The sequence below is a fragment of the Gastrolobium bilobum genome, unplaced genomic scaffold (assembly GCF_033153095.1).
Source record: "Gastrolobium bilobum isolate Gb01-03AN ecotype WA unplaced genomic scaffold, APGP_CSIRO_Gbil_v1 utg12541, whole genome shotgun sequence".
Taxonomy (NCBI): Eukaryota; Viridiplantae; Streptophyta; class Magnoliopsida; order Fabales; family Fabaceae; genus Gastrolobium; species Gastrolobium bilobum.
Window position 1 is genome coordinate 129,287 of NW_026895295.1, and position 13,215 is coordinate 142,501.

The following is a 13,215-nucleotide window of genomic DNA, read 5'->3' on the forward strand; positions in this document are numbered from 1 at the left end:
AGCATGCCTTCCAGAACACAGTCTAGGTGAAAAATTCTGGTCTAAGGAAAGACATACCCAAATATTAAGAGACTGATCTATTGATACTATTTGTGAGATTTCCTCATAGAGTTTCTTTGTGGGTTTGTTCAGTGCGAGCTATACCCTTATAGGTCCACCCACAACTTTAGCTAAAACATCTCCATATCTGTAGCTCATGAGGTCTTTACCTTGTATCTAAATACAAGTAGATAAGTCGTGCTAGTCTTACCCGAGATTACTGATCCCCATTCTCAGTATCTCTAGACTAGGAACATAAAATTAGGAATAAACATCTGGTATCCTTAAATTCTCATGATCGTGATCTCATCACAGATACTCAAGAGATACCTATTCTATTCCAAGGGGTTTATCCAGTTACTCATATAATATTAATAATATCGAGACAAAATATGAAACAGAAGAAATAGTGCTTATATTTATCTGTGACAAAATAAAAGGTCAACATATGTCCTAATCTAATCAAAAGATTGTCTCTAGGACATCCATATACTAACATTTTAGAGAGAGAAAGTGGGGGAAACACTTAGAGAGAATTTGAGGGTTGGTTGAGAGAGATCCAGCGAATCAAAGGAAAGGGCTAGGGTTAAGTAGAGAGATCATTGAACCTAGTGACCTTATGCACTATTCCGGCGGTTGAGGCAAGGTTTATGGTGGTGGAGCTCATGGTTGCTGCGAGAGCAGTGCTACAGCAACGTCCCTGCTTTTTTTACTTTAGCTTTATGGAATCATTTTCTTTCTTTGTTATTTTTTCCACCCAAGTATGGGCTAAATTATTATGATTGGGTGATAGAGTACCCTTATTGTGATGTAATCAGTTTGCCTAAACTTTGCTATATATTTGTCCTTTTAGTTGTTTAATAAAGTGCTTACTTTGTCTTTATTCTTGTTGACTTATCGAGAGAGAGCTGCAAGATACTTTGGGTTCGGGGTATAGAGATATAGGTGAACTCAGAAAGTTATTAAGCATTGTGGTTTAACTAATTTAATTGGTTAATTGTGGGTAGAGAGATCATTCACGCCACAAAATCATATGGAACTTGAACTTAATGATTTATAACTATGTTGGCCATAGAGATGTGGGACTTAGTATACATGTATTGTTGGTGAGAGCCCTTGCATGCATTAGTATTCTGATTACTGTTTGGATAATTGCTATAGCATTGCTACTGCATTCTAATGATATTGCAATATTGGGGAAATTGATCCCAATCTATTTTGTTACTTGACTTTTCTGTTCTTGAGTGCACTCTTAGTTTATTTTTACTTTGCTTTTAGTTATTAGTCAATAGTTAGTATTTACTTTAGTCCTTAGCTCTTAATTCATAAAACTTTCATAAACATTGTTACCTTAATTGCTTCACATTGATCCTAATTTTATAGTTTTCTTCGTGGGAATGATATCTGGACTCACACATCCACTTTATTACTTGTTGACACATGCACTTGCTAATGTGTGATTGATAAAAGAGGTACACAATTGCACAACAAACACCAGGGGGAACCTTCTTCAAAAAATCAGAATCTTCCTCCTCCTTCCCCTCATGATGTAAAACTGGAGAAGGAGGTTTTTTCCCCCTTATTTTCGTAAATATTCAAACGACACCAAGTTCAAAAAAGCAAAAGGGAAAACAAAAAGGAACGGTGATGCACGCTAAAATGCCCAAGTTTAAACAATATGTGACACTCTAGAAACACAAAGCACTGACACACCAAGAAGGAAATGCAATCAAAAAAAAGATTTTATCAAAATGACATATAAAGAACAAAGAGTTCAAAATGGAAAGGGGCGGGGCCCACCTTAAAGAAAAAAATAAAAAAGTGATTGGCACGGACATCGAAGGGAGACTGGTAGGAGAGGAGACTCCTCATACAACATGAGAAGTCTTTTTCCCTATATATATTGCATTTCTCATTTAACACGAGGTTAGAAAAATTCCTGCACATACATAATTAAATGGGTCCCACCATAAACAAAAAACAAAAAGTAAAAAAAATATTACAAGTAAAATGATTTCTCAATAAGATGAGAAAACAATTCTCCTATTAAAGGAGAAAGTGTTTTCCCATATATATATATATATATATATATATATATATGTAGATATATATATATGTATGTATATATATATATATATATGTATGTATATGTATATATATATATGTGTGTATATATACATATATATATATATATATATATATATATACATATATATACATATATATTGATTGAATTGAATGCCTTGACAAATCAAAAGAAATAGTGCTGACTAATTCGTAATTTTATTTATCTTTACTTCATAAGCATGATCACGTCTTTTTTTGTTGGATAAACCACAGGTATCCTTCACAGGAAGTAATCTTGTTCAAAGAAGGTATAATGACCCTCATTATTAAGTCTTGAAAGAATATGATGATTAAGATGATGATTATTAAGTTTTGTCAATTCTGAGAAAAATAACTTTCTAATGTAAGTTTTGATGAGATAATCATGTGATTAACATGATTATAAGTATCAAGATACAATTCATGTCAAACAAGTAAATTAGTACCCAACTGGTATTATTATAAAAGTTTGTGGTTCAAAAAAATAATTATGTGTTAATTTAGGGACCATTTTGTAATTAAGCAAAACTTGGCCTAAACTTTGATTTTTATGATGTAATTAAATTCTTTAGCTAATTTTATAGGATTTAAGTGTTCTTAATTTAAGTGAATTATGATTAGATTAATTAAGAAAATGAGTCAATGTTTGGGAAATTAGTAACCAATTAGAATGGTTTTAAACCAAAGAAAGTCAAAAATTGTTTGCTTAACACTTAAGCATGTTTTTCTTCTTCTCCAAGTCGGCCTTGTCTCCTTATTCACTCATCGTGTTTGGCGATCTTGTCTTCCTTTCTTCTTCATGTTGGCTGAACTTAACCTAAAGAGAAGAGCAAGCTTGATTCTCCATTTTCTAGCCACTTTTTTTACTAAGTCCATTTCATAAAAGTTTAAGCTTATGATCTTGTGATCCTAACCTATGTCTTAGATCATGGTTAGGGATTGATATGAGTGATCTATTTCCTCACTAATGCTTCGACCTATTTGCTTCCTATGTGAAGAAGATAAGTTGTCTTGATGATTCAATGGTTCAAGAATGGTTTCTAGGTCTTTGTTAACCTATTCTAGGTATGAAACCCTAATTCATATGGTTAAAATTCATGATTTAAGCTTGGATTTTCTTTGTCTTTGATGAGGTTTCACGAAGTTTTTAAGGTCATGAATGTTGTAGAATGATGATGTTTAGGTTTTGATGTTGGTAGATGTTATAAACTATTAAGAAAGATGTTGAAAACTTTGAAATGTTGACCTAATTCTAAGGGTATATATAATATCCCTAACCCAAGTATTTAGGAAATTGCATGTGATTAAATAATTAATCATGCATTATTGGGTTGAATTAGATAAAATATCTAATTAAATGAATTAAGGTCACTTTTGAGGTAAAAAGTGCAATCAGTGAAAATTAAGGGATAAAAATGTGTTTAGGCAAAAGTACCCAAAATATAAAAGTAAAAGTTAAAATATTTCTAGAAAAATATTCCAGACGTTTGGGTAAAGTTTGGAAGTGAACGGAGTTAAATAGATAGATAAACTTATACCCCGTTAAAATGACTTAACATATGTAAGTTGAAAAATTAGCCCCACTTCCCTCATTTTCCTTCTTCTTCCTCGTGGGTGCAGCGCTTGGGAGAGAGGGAGAGACATTTGAAGCTCAAACCATAGCTTCTCCATTTCTCAACCAAATCCATTCGTTCCAAAGCCAAAAATGTAGAGAATCTTCTCCTCATTCCAAATCATAGCTTAGTTTTGTGTGAGAAGCTTTGTGGAGAGAGATTCTCCCCTCCTAAGAATTCGAAAATCTTGGTAATTTGAGGAGTTCAATGGCATTTTCTTCCATGGGAGCTTAGGAGACAACCATTCATTGGTTGTGTGATGCTTTGGGGATAAGTTTTCACTCCTCAAACCTTATTTCCACGGTGATTGTATGAGGTTGAAGATGATGAATAGTGATTTTGTGAGTTTGATGAGTTTTGAGTTAGATTGATGCTAAATTCCTTTGTAAAAGTTGTTAGGAATGATAATTAAACAATGGAAATGAACTTAGACAGACGTTTGGTTATTGTTCAATATTTTGAAGAAATCTATGCTTGAAATTAAGGATTTTCTTGCATTGAAAACAATGGTTTGGTTTGATGATTGATTTGTCCATGTGATTGCTAGGATTGAGGCAAGCGGACCATCCTTGAGTGACCAACCATTGTAGGGAGCCATGGAGCTTGAGTAGCTCATTTGGATTGGTAAGTTCATGCCTTAATTGTGGTGTGAATTTGATTGTATGATTTTTGAATATGTTGTAGGTATGTTAAATTGATGGGTTTCACACTCTTGAATAGGGTATATTTGTGATTGGAAGGAATTTCCAAGTGGACATACCAAGAAAGGTTGGTGTGGATAAGTGAGCTAGAAGAAAGCTTACACAATAGAGGAAACATCAAAAGATAAACCTTTGGATCTTAGAGGTTAATCCCTCTTGTTGTTCCACCATTTCTTTTATGGAAGTAATGGTTAATGAATGCATGATTGAGTGGTAATGTTAGTATTATGGTATGTTTGCAATCATATAGTATTGTTGTGTCATTGGAGAAAGGGCCAATGCACAAGCACTAGGGGCTAGGTTGTATGCTTAGTGGAAAGGACTAAGATACAACTGAAGCGTGTGTGATGATTTGATTATTTAATTATTTGGCCATTTGAATGCACAAGTATGCTGTAATTAAATCATTACTGTTATTGCCTCTGGATATATGATGTAGTTCATGCCTTGTGTATACTAACCCTTCATGCAGGAAGTGAACTCTGGAGTTGGAGCAATTCTCCAAGAACCTTGGGTTTATTGAGTTTTATCTCACCCCGTTTAGGGAATGCTATTTCAGGTACTAGCATGGATGATGCAGGATGAGGCAAGAGGCCAGAGTAGATGGCACATGATAGGTTGTCATTTTGGGACTACATATCCATTAGGATTGTTAGATATATATGTATATATATATTTATATATATATATATATATATATATATATATATATGTCATTTACATGACCATATGATGTATATTGGGAGGACTTAGTGCATGATCATAGTAGTGGTAACTATCATGTTGTTTGTGAGCTATGGTTTTGATCATGTCTCTTTGATAACTAAGTTCTTTGGCATGTATGTTATTGTGAAGAACATTGATGTAATATGATATTATGTTGTTGTAATTATAGATTGGTGCAAGAAATATTTAAGGGATTAAAGAAAAATGATGGGATGTAAGAGCCACAACATGTGTCAGATATTGTTGGTCATTCCTAGTCTTTTAGGTGTTAAAAGGATGGTGAAAGAGGGAGGAATTTCCTCATGAAATTATGTGAAAACAGGGGAGGGCATGTGTTGCCCAGTTGGAGAGCATTTTAGCGCTGATTAGGGTGCTAAAACGCGTTGTGTTCGTGAAATGGAGGAAAAATCTCTGCCTTTGGGCGTTTTACCGCCTAAATGGGCGCTAAAACACGCTGAAGACCTAGAGAAGGCAAATTCTCTGCCTCTGGACGTTTTAACGCCCAGTTGAGACCTAAAATGCGCTACCCGAAATCAGCAAAAATACAGTTTAGTAAAACTTGCATAACTCGAGCTACGAAGCTCCGATTTGAGTGCGATTTGAACCCACTCGAAGTTAACAAAGAGATCTATAAAATAGAAGGAGATGAGAACTATAGGGGAAGTATAGAATTTATATAATAATAAAAGAGATGAAGACACTTAACAACGTGTGGTTTGTAACAGCCCGTTGTACACCGGTATTGTTTACATTAATTATGATATTAAGCGCAGTTACAATCACAGCAATTCATTTATAAAAATGCGAGTAAACTTTTTCCGTTATTACGCGAGTATTTAAAACAATAAAAAGCGTCATAATTAAAAGTTGTGATCATAACTGTAAACTCTTTGCGGAATACTTATTTAGACTACTTTTATAACTTATTTTACTTACTACAAGTCACTAAGGGGTTCCCATAAACCCACTTAGCTAATTTCTCACCTTTACGTTTTCTACCTATCCGAAAATGGTTCGGACTTTAATTTTCTGCGGATAAACCGCATTCCAAAAGCCTCCCATATTTTGATATGTTATTCTACACTCAATTACCTTTCTAGGAAGCTATCACACGAGTTATTTAGAGCTCGTTTGTTCCGGATATCGCCGTTTGAAGTTGGACAAGCAAAACTGCCAACCAACCCCAAAACAGCTCCAAACATCCCTCACTCTACGAATTACTGCATAAAATCCACTCCACCAATTGCTCTCAAATTTTTATACATCAAACTAGACACCTTAAGCTTAAATTTGATATATCATACACTTAATTTGACTAAGAAACGAGGCGGGAATAAATTTCCCAAAATCGGTCCAGAACTGCCACATGTGCACTGAGCAAATGGGCAGTCTGCACTCTCTACCCTCTCTAGGCCGACGTCTAACCTAGAATTTTACAAAATTTTACCAAAGGATATAGGACATCACTAGATTAAAAATGGCGTATGGAACGTCCCTATCATACCTCTGTGGAGGGAGATATGCTCTCCCGAAGTTTACCTAAATTATGCCAATTTCTAGAAATTTCACCAGAGTTTCCTTTGTTTTTACAAAAATTCCCAAATTTGCTAATGTGATCTAGGACCTCAAATGTACCTAATGATCATTGGGTGGCACACACAAGGACCAACAATTCCTTGGGGAACTTACAACCCATCACAGTTTATTTTACTTATACAACACGTATCACATTGCTTCCTTTATTAATACTTATCACGTTTCAATCATGAAGGTCCAATTGCATGCATTTGCTAATCATACACATAATTATAATCCTAAAATAGGCCTATTGCCCTTTCATCATATTACATATGCTTCACATTACACAAGATCCAAATACAATCTTTACAATTATCCATATTACAACATAATTCATAAGTCTCCAAATGTCATAAACTACATGTATCTAGACTTAGGCAAAAATAGCATGAACAAATATGACATAAATCTCATCCTAACACATATACAATGTTCATACCCTAAGTCTAGCCTAAGCCCAATGGCCATCAAAATGCAAAATACTAATGATACTCCGGCTAATCATCCTACGGGCTTCTTGTTCGCCGCTCCTACACCACTGCTATCTCCTGAAATAAAGCCCTCAAGACGGGGTGAGATATACGAATATATCTCAGTAACCCAGAGGTTCCGGAGAAAACTCCGCCCAATGGCTCACTTCGATGCATATAAATAATATAAAATAACATCTTGAAAATGGGATATAGCAAGGATTTAGAGAAACTGGGAAACATAGGGATATAAAATACGACGAAGCTGGAATGGTCGCTATCAATACCACGCAACGTCCTGTCTAATGGCTCGGCATATAAGGCTACGGGTCTCAACCAAGGCGTGTTCCTTGAACAACCAACCGAGGCACCCTCCATCCATATACACCTGAGACTTCCTAGTGTGCTCCTATCCAGATCACACACCACGACCCTAGGTCAACTGGAACTCCCTCTCGGAGGCCTATCCAGTGGAAGTCCGAAACGCCCGAAGGCAAACTGTCTACTGGCCAGAGACTCGGTACATCCTATACCAACATACATACTAAATGTATGATCATGTTATTCTACATTACTTACATACATTTCCTACCATCACCCTCAACGGGCATGGTGCAACACACAAGGGGATCAAGCCCAAGTACTAAGAGGTTACCTGTATAGTCCTCTTCACTTAGCTCCCAGTAATATATTCTTCGAGCTCTTTATACAGCAGAAATGCCTACATAGAGGACATTCCCAATTGCTTAAAATTCATACAACTCATGCAAGTTATCTATTACACAAGCATGGTTCCACTTACTTACCTCAATCCCACTTGGTCCAGGACCAAGGGCAATCCACCGAACTCACGGTTCGGGGTTCAAATCAACGTACGACAACCTACAACAACCATGTACGAATCATCAATACACGACAAATCTATCAAAATACGAAAACGTCAAAAATCACCCACCATACTATGTAGGTTCGGCCAACAAGGTGTTAATTTACATTTTATTTTTCTAAATTTTATTTCTCATTTTCTTAGGCATCCTTAGGTCACCAAAATGCCATATCAAGTGCATTTTTTGTTTTACGTCTTTCAAACGTCGTTTTGCCTAATATTTGCTCTATGTCCCATTTAACCACTCAACACTACCACATATTTTTCCATTGCTTTTTCAACCTTCCAACCACCACACAACCCATCTAATTACCATTTAACATATACTACATCACTCAAACAATGTCAACAACATCAAATTCCTAATTCTCCCTAAATGGCCGAATTGCATCCAATGCCACACTAAGGAATTTCAATCAATTTTAACCACTCCACACCTCATACAATCCCATTATATCAACATACAACCATACCACAATCCCATTATACAATCCTAACAATAATTTCAAACCCAAAGTCATGACACCACCAAATTTTTCTAAGTTAAAAATCATATTTTTCACCAATAATTTTTATTGCATTTATGGCTCCTACACATCATTCTAAGACACATTCATGTACAAACATTTTCCATTTGAGCTCTATAACAACACAAATCAACAAAAGTCCCTTTAGGGTTCATGAAAATAAATCTTCAAATCAATCCATGAGAGGTGTTGAAACTTACCCACAATTACGTCACAAGGCTCCTCCAATTGATCCCCAAGCAATGGCTTGAGCAAACAACTCCAAAATCACAAAATCTCTCACAAAATTCGTGGCTGGTTTTGCCCATTATCTCTCAAATGAGAGGGTTTCAAGGAAAACAAATCGGTGAAACGGGTTCGGGTGGTGATTTCCATCGAATTTCAAGACAAGAATTGTCCGATTCGGTTAAGAATCGATGAAGTTAAGGGAGGAAGAAGATTTGAAAGCAAATTTCCATGGAGGCGGGAGGGAGCACGGTTTTGATGAGAGAGAAAGGAGAAAAAGATTATGAATAGTGACCCATGCCATGTGTTTAAAGGTCACTTAAGTGGATGGGTCTCACTGTCACCTCACGCGATTTAAATTAATTCAAATCCCCCGTCTATTCCACTAAACGTCCATAATTTCATAAACTATTTAGAAACTCTAATTTTTAACATTAACCATTGTCCTTTAATTGTCCTTGATCAAATGGATCCGGAGATTTTCGGTCGTTTGGAGAAATCGCAGTTTTAAGCTGTTACGCGCGCCGTTGGTACGCTTCCCCAAACTCACTAATTTCTGTCAATTTTCATCAGAAATCATATTTCCTAGTCAAATATACCATTTATAACTTGTGTTCAAAACCTAGAGCTCAAAACTCAATCGACACGTTTTACGGTGCAACTGTACCGCAATATTTTTACCCGGTAAAAACACTATTCACTGAATTTTCTGAAACTTGCCTAACCACTCAATTTTACCTTCCTAGGGTTGTGTGTCTGGCTAATTACTGTTTTACCCTTCCTTTGTATTTTGACCTAATTTCCAGAATTTTCACTAATCCTTCCATTTAATCCATGTTTAATATTTTAATATATAATTTAGAAATTTGAGGTGTTATATGGACTAATAAAATAAGAATATGATGTAAAACTTAGTTTCATTTATTCCGCAATGTCATATGATTATGGTCACACAATTGGTTATTTTAAAATTGAATTTGTTCAAAAAGAAAACTTATCCAGGTTTCTAATTGAATTAATGTGATTGTAACTACGCTTAATGTCATAAAGCAATGTTAACAAACCGGTTCTAGAACGGGATGTTACAATATAATTAATCCATTTATAGGAAAGTCATGAAGTTTATGTGTTTGATGTTAAGTAAGTATGTGTGGTTTAACTTTGATGATATTTTAATGGTCAAAAACGAGTTGAAAATTTGAAGAGAATCCTTAAGTCATTGATGGGACGTAAATTCGTTCCCATCTAAGCCCACTTTGATGGAAAAATACCATACATTCCCTCATCGGATGAGCAACTTCAGCATGAAAATCACTTGTTTTACACATTTGTGACAAAAACATAGTGGGGGAACGGATGGTAACGTATTCCTTTAAAATATATTAAAAGGGGAACAGACTGAGACACATTTAATGCACCTGCTCCATTCATTTAATGTTTCTGTAAACTTTGCAGGTAACGTAGAGTTAAAGACTTCTAAAAAGCAAGGCGGTGCACCAACTGAGCAGCTGGAAACATGAAGAGCAGATAATCAAAAGCTCTCATTGGCTGAAAACAGAAGCAAAACATGGGAAGGCCTGCAAACAACGGCTAATCATCATCAAATCCTGTTCCATTCAGCAATTCACGCAACTTCCATACTCTGCTGCCACGGTCCCGTCCCCTCATTCAAGCAACTTGCTCCCAAAGGATTTACAAGCTTGCCACTCTCCTTCCATCTATAAATAGAACCACCCTCATACAAAAACATCATCGAATCCTGGAGGGTTTGCAGTCCAAAAGTAAGAGATCACTTAGTAGTAGTTAGTAAGTTAGTTTAATTTTCAGTTGTAATTATAGTTAAGCGACAACCCCTATTCCCTTCTCGGTAAACAACCATCGAGACTCCTCATGAGCAATTACCCATCTTTCTCCATTTTCTGTTTCTTTTTGTAAACTGTTTTTTAAATTAATATAAGTGTTTTTCTCTTCGTTCCAATCGTTATCTCTTGACTGAATCTCGGGTCCATATGATTTCAGTTTCGAATAATTATGTTTAAACTATCAGCCATGAGCTGAACTATCTGTGGATTGGAAAAACTGTGAAACTCTTAAAGAATTGTTTTCAAAACTCTTGACCAAGCTTTTTATATTTCTTTGGCTGAGTAAGCTATATTCATTGTGCACCAATGGAAATTGGGTACATACTGAGAAAGGAACTTCTATAAGGAAGGGATTTCAGACAGCTTAGCCATTGGGGGAAGGTAGATGTCATGGCAAAAACGCTACTGGTCACCTTAGGAATAAGGGGCCAACTCGTCCATTTTAAGGTTCTAAACTAAGTACCTGTTGGAGTCAAGGGAGCCATAGGAATATGGAAACTTGTGAGCCATCTAGACCATGAGCTGAGGAATCAGAGTTGGCAGGCAAAGAAACTGGGACAAAGCCAAAAGGGTCTAAGTCTTGAGCAGAGAAAACAACCCCTTTAAGAGTGAAGCAGTTAATCCGTTCCTTCTGTTAAACTGTTTTAACCACCACCCTGTTGTCTCTTGATTATAGTTATTTCTGTTTTAGTAATTTTATTTAGTACTTATAAAATCTCCAATGATTGTTATCTCACCCTTTTCTAAACAGGAAGGATCACATACATAACGCAGCGAGCAACTGTTTGCCATCAAGTTGAACCAGTAGGGAACGTTTGACCAGACAGTTCATTTACTAACTTTTCTTCTCATTTTTACTCTTTATAAACAGTGTTAAAACAATAATTAGCACTCTATCCTCGTGGGAACGATAATTTGGGCATTAATACTCCCTTTATTACTTGATGCGTGCACTTGCGCACTTGGGTTGGAACTTAGGGATGAATCTGTGTTCTCCAAGAACAGAAGAACGTCCCCTATCAGAACTTATATTTTTCCACCATCAGCAAACCACCCAACAAGTTTTTGGCGCCGTTGCTGGGGATAGAAACACTAACTGTTGTTCTTATCATTGTCTTCTAACACATATACTGTATATCTGACTTTACTTTTATATTTTCTTCTTTATCACTGAATCTGATGTGCATACATATGCCCTGTGCTATTGGTTTATGAGTTAAGAGTTTGAAACAGACTCTAACCACTCCATTGAAGTACCGGAGTTTCTCTTTGATCCTGAGCCAGAACGCACACTCCATAGGAGAAGAAGGAACCTCTGGGAAAGATTTTCTGAAAACATGGCTGATCACAATAATAACAATGAAGAGGTTCCCCCTGAACAGAACTTCAGAACTTTGGCTGCTCCTTTCAGGAACAGACCAGATAGGGGAGTAATTCTTCCCCCTGTAGCACCAAATTTTGAACTAAAACCTATCATGTTCCACATGATTAGGGAAGCATGGGTCTTCAATGGACTCCCTGCAGAAGATCCTTACACACACCTCACAACATTCCAAGATATTTGTGATAATTTTAAAGCCGAGGGTGTAACAGAGGAGAGCATGAGAATGAGGTTGTTCCCTCACTCCTTGGGTTTAAAAGCTAAAACATGGATGAAAACTCTCACTCCTGGATCAATCCACACATGGGAAGAACTCTCTAACAAGTTCATAGAGAGATTTCTCCCAATGTCTCGACAAGTTGATGTTAGAGCAGAAATCTCTAACTTCAGAATGTTTTATGGAGAAAATCTCTATGAAGCATGGGAGAGATACAAGGACATCATAAGAAAATGTCCAAACCATGGGGTAGAGAGCTGGGGAGTGTTACAATCTTTCTATAAGGGACTTGACCATACTTCTCAATCTCACCTAGATTTTGCTGCATGAGGATATTTCTTTACAGGAACACTTGAATCAAGGTACGAAAACATAGAAGGGACTGCTGAAAGATGTCTCCAATGGCCAATAGACAGAGTGAGCCCAGTGAGGAAGCCAGGCATACTTGAACTGGATAAACAAACAGCCATGGAAGCCCAGCTGGCATCACTCATGAATGAAGTGAAGAGCCTGAGAGCTGACCAAGCAGCACCAAGGATGGATGTCTTACAACTCACAGCAACTGACACAGAACCATGCTCAGCCTGTGGTGACCTTCATGACTCAACAGACTGCCCATCCACTGCATTGGTGTGTTATGCACAAAATTTTGGCAATAGAAACTTCATCAGAGACAATCAACAAGCAGGACGAAATACATATTCAAGCCCTGGAGGAACTATCATTAGGGATTAGAACCACAACACCCAATGGAGGCCACCCATTAACCAGATACCATTCAACAACAATCAGCAGCAGTATCAGCAAGGTAGCAGTAGTGGAACGTTTGAACAAAGAATAAAAAACTACGTTCCGTTCTACAGAGATGACCAACGCATCAACAC

The 13,215-nt window shown here is 36.5% G+C and overlaps 1 non-coding gene across 1 annotated transcript; it reads right to left on the reverse strand.

Moving 5' to 3' along the window:
* Positions 1–12,475: 12,475 nt before the first annotated feature.
* LOC133304911 (small nucleolar RNA R71) lies at positions 12,476–12,582 on the reverse strand. Its single transcript, XR_009750690.1, has one exon. It is a non-coding gene; the product is annotated as a small nucleolar RNA R71 (small nucleolar RNA).
* Between the last annotated feature and the right edge of the window lie 633 nt (positions 12,583–13,215).